This window comes from Euprymna scolopes, chromosome 17 (genome assembly GCF_053919585.1).
Source record: "Euprymna scolopes isolate OS-2025 chromosome 17, ASM5391958v1, whole genome shotgun sequence".
Lineage (NCBI taxonomy): Eukaryota > Metazoa > Mollusca > Cephalopoda > Sepiida > Sepiolidae > Euprymna > Euprymna scolopes.
Genome location: NC_136498.1, coordinates 12,316,718 through 12,331,592, shown reverse-complemented (window position 1 = coordinate 12,331,592; position 14,875 = coordinate 12,316,718).

Sequence of the window (14,875 nt, the reverse complement as noted above, 5' to 3'; positions counted from 1 at the left end):
AAACTATTGGGAACCAAGCCGCTGCTCAGTTACTTGTGACTTGACAGACTGAGCATACAACTCTCTTGCGTTCTTTATTACTTTCTTACAATGGGTGCTGGCAGTTCTGAAAGCGGCTTTAGTTCCCATACATCTACTTCGTTGGAAGCAGTGGAAAAAGTGATTTCTGTGCGCAATAGCAGCAGCACATTCTGGAGAGAACCATGACTGGCTGTTAGGTTTTGATGGAACATTTTCGAGGGTATGAAACGATCTATACCTACAATTAATCATTCCGTCAGGTATGGTACTATAGAGGACCCACCCTTTTTAAAAATTGAACGCAGGAAACTGACCATAGTTCAGGGCAAGTTGGGAGAAAAAGGTCTAGGAGACTTGCATACTGGCCGTCAGTATCGGGCACATGAGTGGGTTCGTGAACAATCTGAGTGAGGTTATAAGCAAGGAAGAAATCATGACAGAACCTCCCCTCATTATCGGTCTTGTTTGAGTGAGTCAACCATTCCACATTGTGAACATTGAAATCTCTACAGGCATCAATATTAGCTGAAGGATAAGCAGATAGGACGTGGTCAATTTTCTCAAATATGCTTTTAAAGATAGTAACTCCGCTGTTGTGGGGGGGGGCGATAGAGAGTAAGTATAAATGCAGTAGTTTGAGCAAGCGCAACGCGGAAGCACATATAGGGTAAGTTAGGATCTTCTCTGGAGATGTCCCTACCACATGGAAAGCCATCTTTTATATAGAAACATATTCCATGCCCATGGTGATCCTGGGGGCCAGATTTGGAAGTTTAATTAGAGTATCTTTTAATTACGAACTCATCTAGAAAAATAGTCTTTCCAATGCCAGTTTCACTTAGAAATAATATGTCTGGTTGAGTCTCCTGTAATTGGATTTCAACCTCTTGACGGTTAGAACGTAGACCCCTGATGTTGGAGAAGGAGACCTGGTAGTGGGGGTCTACGTTACAATATTTTTGTAGCACATGAAAAGGTAAAGCCGTAACAATTACCCATTAATATCGGATCGAGAGGCCCCACCAGAAGCTACTGCATGGCACAGAATCCATTAACCAAATGGCAATACAGCAGCCCCAGTACTTTGTACCTGCTGATAGGACAGTCTCCTTAGTGGTTAATCCAAGGTTCGGGTCCCTGACTATCAGGCGGATAACGTCAGCCCAGATAAAACGTGTACCTCCAGCACCCTTACTAGTGACATGGCTACAAGGATAGACATAGAAACATAAATTTTCTGAAATCTCTGGCGGCTGTTCACGCAAAATACTGCCAACCTAGAATACAGCTTTTTCTTCTCTCTTTGTCAGAAAAATTACTCATTAAAATATGAGGACTGAGTGACAAATAAAGAGAAGCGAGAGTAACGGGAGTTGCCGATAACGCATCCACGATGCACTGTCCACTCTCCATTAATTTTTTTTTAAATATTAAGTATTGTACTTAATAAAAGTTTATTTGGCGTGTTTAATGGAAGGTATGGTGAAAGAGTTTCCTCTCACTAACATAAAATGAATATAATTGCCTAATATGTTTAGGCTATCAACTTCGAACATATAAACAACATTTATGGACAAAAAAAATCTATTATAAAAAAAATAAAACAATATATATTCCCAATGAATGTGCCAGAAAGATTCGGCACATTTTTCCACGTGAAAACAATTTACACAATTAATAAAGCAATGAAATAAAGATAAAGATTAAAAACTGAAATAAATATAATATTAACACTTGCATCTAGAAAAGAAATATTACAAATCCATAACTTAACTACTATAATACGTTCTGCGTGACTGCAAATAAGAATTGATTTTGCTGGAAATAAAATTCAGCGTTTCATTTTTGAAAAGAAAACGGTCATCACGTGATATAGCTCGCTACTTGGACAAGCATATTTTTTTATAAGTAGTAACATGCAGACGGGGGTAAGAAAACAGCATTTTCAGTTGAGTAACTGAATCTTTGTTCACATTACATTTAAACTTCTGCAGGTTAGTGCGGTTAGGAAATCAGAAAACAAGGACAGAACTAACACATTTACCAGTTAGAAAATAGAAACTAGTAGACTAAATTGATTTTAAGTGAAGGTGTGGAATTTTGTTGTTTTTCGGGTTAATTCATTGTATGTACATTGCGAGGGTACGAGTGCTATGACAGCACATTCCATTAAAGTACTTTTAAACCAGACAGTGTTACACATTGCAGCAATAAGACAGAGATTAAAGCTTGGCCGATAGTATAGGACCTATTTTATTTGAGATTCCCTTTTAGCCCTGTTTAAGAGAGATCACGTTAGATGCACCAGATGTTTCAACAATACTTAATTCAGGGGTGAATTATGGATCTGTATATATATATATATATATATATATATATATATATATATATATATATATATATACATATATATATATACATATATATATATATATGATACTGTTTATTGTGAATAATTTTCTTGCACGGTAGAGGGAGGCGACTTTCTTTGCAGCCGCCTTGGCAATGCCTTCAGCATATTAACAGTTGCTTATTTGTTGATATCATTTTTAATCTTATTTTCGTCTACTATTCAAAGATCTCTATCGTCCATGCCCTACACTCCAATGCGAATACACATTATATAAAACTGCTATATGTTTTCGTCCATTTATGTGGATGTTTGTTTTGTAGCTTTTGACGTTTAGCTGTACATACTATTCAAATTGTTTTATTCACTGATATTTCAGAATCAGTTAGCAATTTTACCGATGGATTTGATACCATCTTATTACAACAAAATGTAGAACCGCAACTAGCTATTACAGTCAAGTGATTTAAATAAATTAAGAATCGAATTTCGTTTGTATAACGATATTTAATTATTTTAAAAGTAACGTTGAATGCTGCCTCGGGTAAAACAAACAAACAAACAAAAAAAAAACAAGATGACGCCTAATTTAACTCAAGAATCTATTTGGTTAATTTGTTCGTGAAAAAACGGTTGATTTTTTTTCTTTATATTAAGAAAAGAATAAAATAAAAACCTATATTTTGATGTCTTTAGATATTATTTCAAATTTCGGTACAATTATAACAAATTGTATGCTGCGACATTAATGAAACTCGAATAAACTACCGACATAGAATAAATTTAACAGAAAATTGAAGAATAACGTTATACGAGAAAACATAAGCACTCTCACTTTCTCTTTCTCTCTCTCGCACTCTTCCTCCATCTATCTCTCTTTTCTCATCTATCTTTCTCTCTGTACCTCTCTTTATATCTCTCCTCCTTATCATATGCGTATACACATACGCATATGATGAGGAGAGATATAAAGATAGGAACAGAGAGAAATAGATGAGAAAAGAGAGATAGATGAGGAAGAGTGCGTGAGAAAACATAAAACAATGCAATTGGTTGTTTTCCGAACTCCACATTCTGTTCGTCGCCATCGCCATTTATCGCTCAATTTTTTTACTGGATTCATAAGTCGACTTTTAGTTCTGATTTATATCTTTTCTTCTCAATTCTTCTTCTTCTTCTTCTTCTTCTTCTTCTTCTTTTCTCCTCCTACTTCTCCTCCTACTACTACTACAACTACTTTATCTCCCTCTTCTATTACTACTAATAATTTTTTCCATCTTTTTACTACTACTACTACTACTACTATCCTATTTTGTCTCTTTACTTTTCATCTACTACTTTTTTCTTCTTCTCCTCCTCCTCCTACTACTACTACTAATTTATCCCCGTTTCTATTACTACTAATAATTTTCTCCATCTTTTTCTACTACTACTACTACTACTACTGCTAATATTTGCTCCTATCCCACCTTCTGCTTCTTCTTCTTCGTCTTCTACTACTACTACTACTACTACTACTTTTCTTCTCTATCTTTTTTTTCCTTTTTCTTCCTCTTCTCAATAAAATCTGTTTAGGGCGTTATTAAAAAGAAAAGAATACTTTCTCATTTGTTCTATTTTTGGACATATACTAAATTACATGCTAACACTTTAATTGAATTCAAATGCACCGCGAACACATGACATTTTAATAGAAATTGCAGGCCGGCGTGGCACACACGGGGATACATTATCTCTCTTGTTCTCTTTCCCCCTTTCTATCTTTTTCTATCTTTCTTTCTCTATATCTATTCCTTTTCTATAATTATCTATCGTCTTTATCCTTTTGTATTATCTTCTGTGCGTATGTGTAATACGATTCAATCAACGCTCGACGCCGTTTGTCCATCTGGAGTGGGTTTCGCTGCTGATGAGAAACTTACGATTTGTACCGCCTATTTCTTCTTATCATTTCTTTTTTTTAAATTTTTATTCTACTTCCTCCTCAAATTTTTCCACTTCTTTTTCTTACCTTTCTTCTCCTACTTCTTCTCATCATATTCTTTCCTCCTCCTCCTCCTCCTCCTCCTCTTCTTCTTCTTCTTCTTCTTCTTCTTCTTCTTTCCCCCCTCTTTCTTTTTCTCAACAAACACTTCTATAAACATGATGTAAAAATAAAGAAAAATCAACAATTGCGCTTTCAACATTTTTGGTGTTTTATTTATTTATTTTTTTGTTTTTTGTTTTCAGAGCATACATTTGCACACATAAAACAATGCCCAAAACGTACCCATAACGAGAAGAGACGACGGGGTATTTAAATGTTTAACTAACTGGTTATTAATACGAACAAGTTCTGATAATTTTTACCAATTTGCTGCATTCGCTTCCTTTGATAATTACGTCACAACTAGAAACTTTATTTGAATCGAAAGCGAAATCCCAATCGAATTATTAGTCTTACGTTGAATTTTGTCAATATTTTTTTTTTACTGACACTATAATAAATAACACGTTATCTTTCAAATGTGTGTCTATATATCATGTATGGTCACGAGATAATAAAATACATTCAACATCTAACAACGGCGTCCTCATGAAAAAACATAGGTACAGGGTGGAACGATAAAAATTCTCAACCTAAAAAAAAACACTATAGTTTTATTTTAAAACTTTTATAAAACAAATAAATTCAGATAACTTGATTATGTAGTAGAGCTGACATCTATTTAATGTAGCCTCCTTCAGCGTCAATCATCAACTCCATACTGGTCCGGAACTAGGAGCATACCTTTTCCACAAGCGCCGGCGAATACACGGCTGATTGCGGCGATTAGGCTTTGGTGTAAACGGAAGTGTCATGTTGGTGATGTTCTAAATGTATGTTCGGGTCGGGAGAGGAGGGGCAGTGAGAGAAGGGTACAAAGTCGTAACAATTCTTTCTGAAGTCAATTCTGGGTCTCTTTGGACTTGTGGGCGCCGAGTCCTGCTGCCACACGCAGGATCTGCCAGTAATAAGCTGATTGCACCAGACGATCCCGACACTCTTCAGCACATCCAAGTACACTTTGGTGATGACTTTCAAGCCGACTTCAAAGATGTGGCATGATGTGGAAACAACATCAAAGACTATAAACGTGCCCAGAAACTTCGTTGATTTAATCCCTCAAACGTTGAAAAGTCATGCTCGTAGTTCCGGACCCTTACCGAGACAGTGATTGAGGATGCAGGAGGCTACATTGAATAGATACACGCTCTACTACAAAAGAAAGTTACCTGAATTGATTTTTTCAACATTTTAAATAAACTGTAATGTTGTTTTTCTTTAGGACGACACTTTTATCGTTCGATCCTGTATTTTTGTATTTATGAAGTTCCATGCAACAATACATCGAATGGCATTTACTTGATCTAAGTTTCCGTCTGTCTTACTTTCGATATTTAAAAAAGAAAAAACACGATTATAATTTTATATATTTTATTTCACATTGAATGTCTAAACATATACTTACGCTACTTGAGTCGAAATTGAACACATGATAATTTGAAAAAAAATCAGAACAAATATCTTGTACCTAAATAATTTTAGAATATGAACTTAGAAAAATATATAAATGAAAATGAAAACAAGAAGCAAACTTCATTAACGGGTTCGCGCCGTAGGGGTGTTTCCTGGACATTTATTTTTTGGACAGCTTAACGGTTGTTAATATACTATAAAACGATAGGCACATCTTAATTAAATCAAGGGATTGATATTACGCCGGCTACATCTGTTTGTTAGCATCATTATGCGTTATTAATTCTCTCCTCAGAAGTAATTATTTAAGCTGAGATCTCCAGTACTGGAATAAAATAAGCGAAAGGCGTATGCTTTTCTAATAGAAAATATGTTTATTTAAAAAAATATAATAATATTTATATGTTTATTTTAACATGTAAAAAGCATTTTAAGAACTAGAGAATAAAGTTAGCATGCGACAGTTCCGGACAAGTCGCACTGTAAAGCTGAATTACAACTCTTTCATCGTGGCGAAAAACGAGAAAGAGCGAGAGAGAGAGAGAGAGAGAGAGAGAGAGAGAGAGAGAGAAAAAGAAAGAGAAAGATAGAGTTAAAGAGTGAAAGAAGGGAGGGAATAACGAGGGAAAGACATGTATACATATTTAAAAATAGACACTGGCATGATGTTATTTCGCAAGTCTTAACTTTCAGACGATCTTGGTTAGACAGTCTTGGCCTTCGAGTTCATATAAATATTTGTCAGCTTAATATCTACTCTGACAGCACGCTCTGGATCTGTTATATTTTCAATAACACATTTTGAACTACACTCGTCTCGAGTACAAATGTTACAACGAAAGGCTGTCCCATTTCAATGTAAATAAGAAGAACATTAAATAAGTTAAAATGAGATTAGGATAAGCCGAGACTCGAACCTTATAGGCAAGGTTTAGTGATAGAATGTTAGAATCAGAATGTCAAAAACACCTATTGTAAAATTCTATTAATTATTATTATTATTAAGATATTGTTTGTATTGTAAAAAGAATTTGATTGTTCGTTCTGTTATAAAAACTGAATTAAAAATGTCAGCTAAAAAGAATGAACAATACAAATTAAAATATATTGTAAGAAAATAGGTTAGGCTAAAAATAAGTTAGTGTAGACTGCTTTGTTGTCGAAAGTGTGTTTTGGAAACGGTGCTTAGTCACGTGAGTTGGTCACGTTTTGGAACCACAAATCTGACGTCATAGCAAAAGGGAATTCTCAATATCGGAGCTAGTTTTTAGTCAGATCAAGGCAGTCGGGTAGTCGAGCAGAGGAGGTAGAACAGTTGGGTCTGCTAGTCAGTCAGAGAGAGAGAGAGAGAGAGAGAGAGAGGGAGAGAGAGAGAGAGAGGGAGCGAGAGAGAGAGTTGGAGTCAGAGTCCTTTGGAAGCGAAGGAAAGAATATTAAACTATGTAAATCCCGTATTTAAATTCCTGACGTCATCATCATTCGACCGGTCAAATGAAATAAAAACCTCGTCGATTTTTGTAACTGTTGTCTTCAATGCAATGATGTAAAAGAACAGTATTACACATCCCTTCAATAATGAATTCCCACCTCTCATCGTCTCACTCATCATCGTCAATCCTGTATTACATGTACCCGTTATATGTCCCCGTCATATCTTGATATATGATCCCCGATAGGAAACCCATCTGCTATATAAGACAAATAACGTCAGGTAAAAAGCGTTAACACTCCTAAATCCCGAGTACAAACAACGTCGGTTATGAAGCGTTAAATCCCCTAAATAAACCTTTTTATCACTCCGCTACTAGGTTACAAGGTTAGAAGTGTTGGATATATATATATATATATATATATATATGTATATATATGTATGTATATATATATATATATATATATATATATATATATATATATATAAATCCATCTTGTAATAAAAACATTGTTAATTCGGAATTAACAGTGTTGTCGAACTAGAGAAATTGGTTTTAAATGGCTTCGGTCTGTATCATAAATATACATATACATGTAAAGGATCCTCAGATGGCAGACGGTTTTCTACCATAATAGTTCCTTTCATGTAAGCTATGACCCTCGTAATTTCCACTCTGTTCCGTTTTTCTTATTGTACCAATATACAAAAGTTTAAACGTAATGTGAACAAAAATCATAGAATATTACGGGAGAAGCTGCGTGAAAATTGCTTAGATAAAAGTGTTTCTGTATATAGAACTAAATTAACTGAATGCGGATTTAATTCACTCAGTAACCCAGTCTTGTCCTTAACCAGTCAACCGATGTTACTTCGCACAATACGACCTGGGTTCGAACTTGCGGCACCAGATCGACAGTCCGTTTCGTGAACTATTTTCACCTCCTATCCAAAAGATAAACAAATGACAAAAGGAGTGAAATATTTGTAAGTTGCAACAAAAGAACTTTTAACATTTGACCATTTGCATTTCTTCTTTGATTTTTTTCTTGGAATTCCGTCGTTTATGCTTCTTTGCGCATGCGTATTTCAGTATAGAAAGCGACAGAACGACAGCAATTGCCCCTTTTTTCCCAGTCGTTATTTTCGGTTGACTTAGTCTGAGATTAACTTTGGTAATCGTAGATTATCAGATAGACTGCATGATATTTTACTGACAGATAAAGCCGCAGGGTTGGGAAATAAAAAAAATAACAATTGCTACGCGTTGATGTATTGTAGAAATCCTAGAGCGAATTCACTTCCCCGCGTAGATCAGATTGTTCCGATTTTCTGTCTCAGCTCGAATACGAAATCCAATTATTTCTTACGTTAATCGTGGCTGCTGTTACTCATCCGTTGTCATTCTTCTCTCGAAAAGCACATACACACACGCTTAGAAACATATAAACATATAGACTCATATATAGACACACTCATTCACAGACATATGTATGAGTACTTACCTACTGGCAGCTGTTTTGTCGTATCACTCCTATTTAGTGTACGTAGATGTGGCGTCGAATTTTGCCAAAAATATTATACAAAAATAAAAGAAATTCTGATACATAAAAAAACTCCTGCATTATAAGCGAACCATTAAAATGCACATAGTAAAACCGATGCGGCATAATGACTGCGTTTTTATCTGATCTTGCATGGAACCAATATGACGTTCTCATGAAGTGCATATATATATATATATATATATATATATATATATATATATATATATATATACTAGCAAATTACCTTGTGTTTCCCGGTTGTAAAATGCGCTGTGATATGGTATTTTAAGTCATGCCAATTTCGGATTTATTATCATAGATATATTCTCCATTGATTATTATACTGGACCGAAAATATGGTTGTAACCTGATCTAAAAATGCACTTAAATATGATATCGTAATTATGCACATTTAATATTTATTATTATAAAACCAATACTCTATTGATTATTATATTGTACTTAATATACGGGAAGTTTTTTTATAAATCAAAGAAATAAGATATAGGTCCCATCAGATTTTGAATAAAAACTAAAACATATAACATCTCTAGCGTTATTCGTTACGTCAGATGTTAGCACATACGCTTATAAAAATATAAAAAAGTAACGTTGCTAAAAATATAAATGTGTATGTGAGCATGCGCATAGCACGTTCAGTCGACTTCCGCTTGTCGAGTTCTAATTCTTTTAAATTTTGATACTTAGTAATTATTTTTATCGGTTACAATCTAAATCGAATTTGGTCCACATGTTTTAATCCCAAGTTTTAAGTCTGTAAACCAAACATTGATAGAATAGTTTCATATTGATCGTTCCAAACAAAGATATGCAGTCGAAAAGACAAAGTCATATATATATATATATATATATATATATATATATATTGCGTGTGTGTGCTTAATTAGATTATTTTCACATTTTTATGTACAGAATTCCGACAAGTAGAATCTTGTCATTAAAATTCTAATGCTTAATTGTAAAATTTATACAATACGTATCAATCAATATTAATCAAGAAATATTCCCTAACTTTCAAGAATTACAGCATCATCACGTTGACACACGTTTTGTTAGGCTATTTAAAAACGTTCAGCTTTGCCAGTATCAGATGAGTAACCATTTGGAAGTAACAAGCGCTGTATGTAGAAGGAAGTCGACATTTCTTGTAGGTTATGCATCTCACCTCCTCCCCAGCTGTATCGACGTTGTCCTACTGCTGGATTAGGCTTATTTGGAAGAAGCAATGGAACCGGCTCTGAACAATCCAGTTTCACGTTAAACAATCCCCAATGTGTGTTATCCTTTATATTTGTTATTAACAGATAATCTTCATCGTACGAAGGACACATATATATCTCAAAAGAAAATTGTTTGAGTAAGTGCTTTGAGCACTCGGTTCTTACACTCAGGCTAGTTTTAGTTTAGATGCGGAAGCGACGGATGTTGTTTGCAAAATTTCTTTCCTGTGCCCATATTACAATGCAGTCCAGCCAACGTCAACGTAAATGGGCAAATTAAAAAAAGAATCGATAGCTGTGGGCTTTGTCGCAATGGATTCAAACAGACTAAAAATGAAAAATAAAATATAACTAATAGCTTTAACTTTATATATACTAGCTAACATGGTTTCTAAAGGAGAATAAAAATGATTGCAGTTTAAACAACGCGACTCTTAAAGCGATAAAGGAGACAGCTGAAACATCAACAAGTGGCTTATATATTATTATGATGAAAAAACTTGTGTTTCTCTTACTGAGACGCGCGTTACCCTTAGTTATATCTATATGACTGAATAAGGGGTATTTATTTCAGGTTTCGAACTTTAAATTGAAATACATCACAGAAAACTATCTTTATTATACAAATATGCGGTTTATTCCAAAGATTAATTGTTGGCATATATAATTTGTTATACATTGGCGGGCACATTGCCCCCTTTTCTCGCGCGTATTTGGCGTAATCTAAAGGACCAATTTTTGCTGATGTAAGCATATAATTAGTCTGTATTTCCGCAACAATCCGCCAAATGTTTCTTCCATGCTGTCTATCGTATCTTATGTATCAACATAGGCATGATAATTTACATATTCCCAGCGAAAATAACCAAAGGAAGTACAATCGCATGAACGCGGTGGAGAGTTAATAGATCCATTTCGTGAAATTATTGGTTACTTAAATGTTTCTCTACAAAACATTCGTGATATCCTGTGATATGTTGCATGTAGTACGGCCTCTCTGCAACCATATCATAAATAGCCAAAGTAAACTAAACCGATAGTTGCCAAGTTTGCAATAAAGAAAATAGAGTCGTAAATTTAAAGTTCTCTGCATCTAAAAAAACAACAAAAAATATTCGTAAATATATGCAACCTCTGTCTGCCCGATTTGAGGGATCTTGATAAAAGCAGAAAAGTAGTTTCAATTTAATAGGCCCTGACATTTCTACTTCTTTGCAACCCTTTTTATCACATAGATTGCGTTGCTAGTCTCATTTTTTCTCTAAAAGTTGTTAAGCTATATGGTCTTAAGAATGTTCTGATCTGTTTCCAGTTTTCCTTGTTCATTTGACTCATTTGACTTATTTGACTTATTTTTACTAATTTGACTTATTTGACTCATTTAACTCATTTGACTTATTTGACTTATTTGACTTATTTTTACTCATTTGACTTATTTGACTCATTTAACTCATTTAACTCATTTGACTTATTTGACGTATTTTACTCATTTGACTTATTTGACTCATTTAACTCATTTGACATATTTGACTTATTTTTACTCATTTGACTTATTTGACTCATTTAACTCATTTGACTTATTTGACTTATATGACTTTTTTGACGTATTTTACTCATTTGACTTATTTGACTCATTCAACTCCTTTGACTTATTTGACTCATTTAACTCATTTGACGTATTTGACTCATTTAACTTATTTGACTTATTTGACTTTTTTGACTCATTTGACTTATTTGACTTATTTTTACTCATTTGACTTATTTGACTCATTTAACTCATTTGACTTATTTGACTTATTTTTACTCATTTGACTTGTTTGACTCATTTAACTCATTTGACTTATTTGACTTATTTTTAATCATTTGACTTATTTGACTCATTTGACTTATTTGACTTATTTTTACTCATTTGACTTATTTGACTCATTTAACTCATTTGACTTATTTGACTTATTTTTACTCATTTGACTTATTTGACTCATTTAACTCATTTAACTCATTTGACTTATTTGACTTATTTGACTTCTTTTTACTAATTTGACTTATTTGACTCATTTAACTCATTTGACTTATTTGACTTATTTTTACTCATTTGACTTATTTGACTCATTTAACTCATTTAACTCATTTAACTCATTTGACTTATTTGACTTATTTTTACTCATTTGACTTATTTGACTCATTTAACTCATTTAACTCATTTGACTTATTTGACTTATTTGACTTATTTGACTTATTTTTACTAATTTGACTTATTTGACTCATTTAACTCATTTGACTTATTTGACTTATTTTTACTCATTTAACTCATTTGACTTATTTGACTTATTTGACTTATTTTTTCTTTTGACTTATTTGACTCATTTAACTCATTTGACTTATTTGACTTATTTTTTACTCATTTGACTTATTTGACTCATTTAACTCATTTGACTTATTTGACTTATTTGACTTATTTTTACTAATTTGACTTATTTGACTCATTTAACTCATTTGACTTATTTGACTTATTTTTACTAATTTGACTTATTTGACTCATTTAACTCATTTGACTTATTTGACTTATTTTTACTCATTTGACTTATTTGACTCATTTAACTCATTTAACTCATTTGACTTATTTGACTTATTTTTACTCATTTGACTTATTTGACTCATTTAACTCATTTGACATATTTGACTTATTTTTACTCATTTGACTTATTTGACTCATTTAACTCATTTGACTTATTTGACTTATTTGACTTATTTTTACTCATTTGACTCATTTGACTCATTTGACTTATTTAACTTATTTGACTTATTTGACTCATTTGACTTATTTAACTTATTTGACTTATTTGACTTATTTGACTCATTTGACTCATTTGACTCATTTGACTTATTTAACTTATTTGACTTATTTGACTCATTTGACTTATTAAACTTATTTGACTTATTTGACTTATTTGACTCATTTGACTCATTTGACTCATTTGACTCATCTGACTTATTTAACTTATTTGACTTTTTTGACTCATTTGACTTATTTAACTTATTTGACTTACTTGACTTATTCGACTCATTTGACCTTTTTGACTCATTTGACTTATTCGACTCATTTGACTCATTTGACTTATTCGACTCATTTGACTCATTTGACTTATTTGACTTATTTTACTAGAGATTTCCACCACTTTACTCTCATTATAGTACAGCGTTTAATTCTAGTATTGTCATCAACTAATACTTTATGAAACTCTCTCTCTCTCTCTGTTTTGATTATTTTCCTCCTACCTATAACATGTTTTCAAGGTATCTCCTATCTTTGCAGTCATAATCTGTCGTTATTGCAAGCCTCTCTGCATCAATGGCTTTACGTATGATAGGAGTTATTTCTATCAAATAAATCGTCGTCTGCATATTATCGATAGTTCTTTTAAAAAGTAAATGTCCTAGAAAATGAAAATAATTATTCTACAAATCTAACAAGTCAGATTAAATAAGAGGATATCTTAAAATTTTTATTGCAAAGTTTATTTGTAAATAAACATGAAAAGTTAGTTTGCACATAAACATGCAAAGATTACTTGCAAATAAACATGACAAAATTATTAACAAATAAAACTGAAAAGTTTTTTTTGTAAATAAACATAATCAAATTATTTTCGAATAAAAATTAAAATATTTTGTAAATAAACATGCACAATTATTTACAAATAAATATGTAAATTTTATTTGTAAATAAACATGAAAAGATTATTTACAAATAAACATGTAAATGTTATTTGTAAATGAACATGTAAAGTTTATTTGTAAATAAACATGCAAAGATTATTTACAAATAAACATGCAAATGTTATTTGTAAATAAACATGCACAATTATTTACATGTAAGTTTTTTGTAAATAAACATAAAGAATTATTAACAAATAAACATGAAAAATTTATTTTTAAATAAACATGAAGAGATTATTTATAAATAAACATGCAAAGATTCTTGTAAATAAACATGAAAAACTATTCACACATAAATATGCAAAGTTTTTTGCAAAGAAATATGAAAAAATTATTTACATAAACATGAAAAACATTTTTGTAAATAAACATCCAAAAATCATTTACAAATAAACATGCAAATTTTTTGTAAATAAACATACAAAGATTATTTACAAATAAACATGCAAAGATTATTTGAAAATAAACATACAAAAATCATTTACAAATGAACATGCGAAGTTTTTTGTAAATAAACACGCAAAGATTATTTACAAATTAACATGTAAAGTTTGTTTGTAAATAAACATATAAAAATTATTTACAAATAAACATGCGAAGAGTATCTGTAAATTAACATGAAAAAACTATTTAAAAATAAACACGCAAAGATTATTTGCAAATTAACATAAAGTAAAGTTCTTTGTAATTAAGCATACAATAATTATTTACAAATAAATAATCAAAGATTATTTGTAAATAAACATACAAACATTATTCATGAATAAATATGTAAAAAATTTTGTAAATAAAAATGCAACAATTATTTACAAATAAACGCGCAAAGATTATTTGTAAATGAACATACAAATACTATTTACGAATAAACATGTAAAGTTTTTTTTGTAAATAAACATAAGCATATTCTTTACAAATAAACATGTAAAGATTACTTGAAAATAAACATGGAAAAATTATTTACAATCTAACATGCAAAGTTTTTTGTAAATGAAAATGAAAAGTTCATTTGTAAAAAAAATAACACTGAAAAGTTTATTTGCAAACAATCATGCAATGATTACATGCAAATAA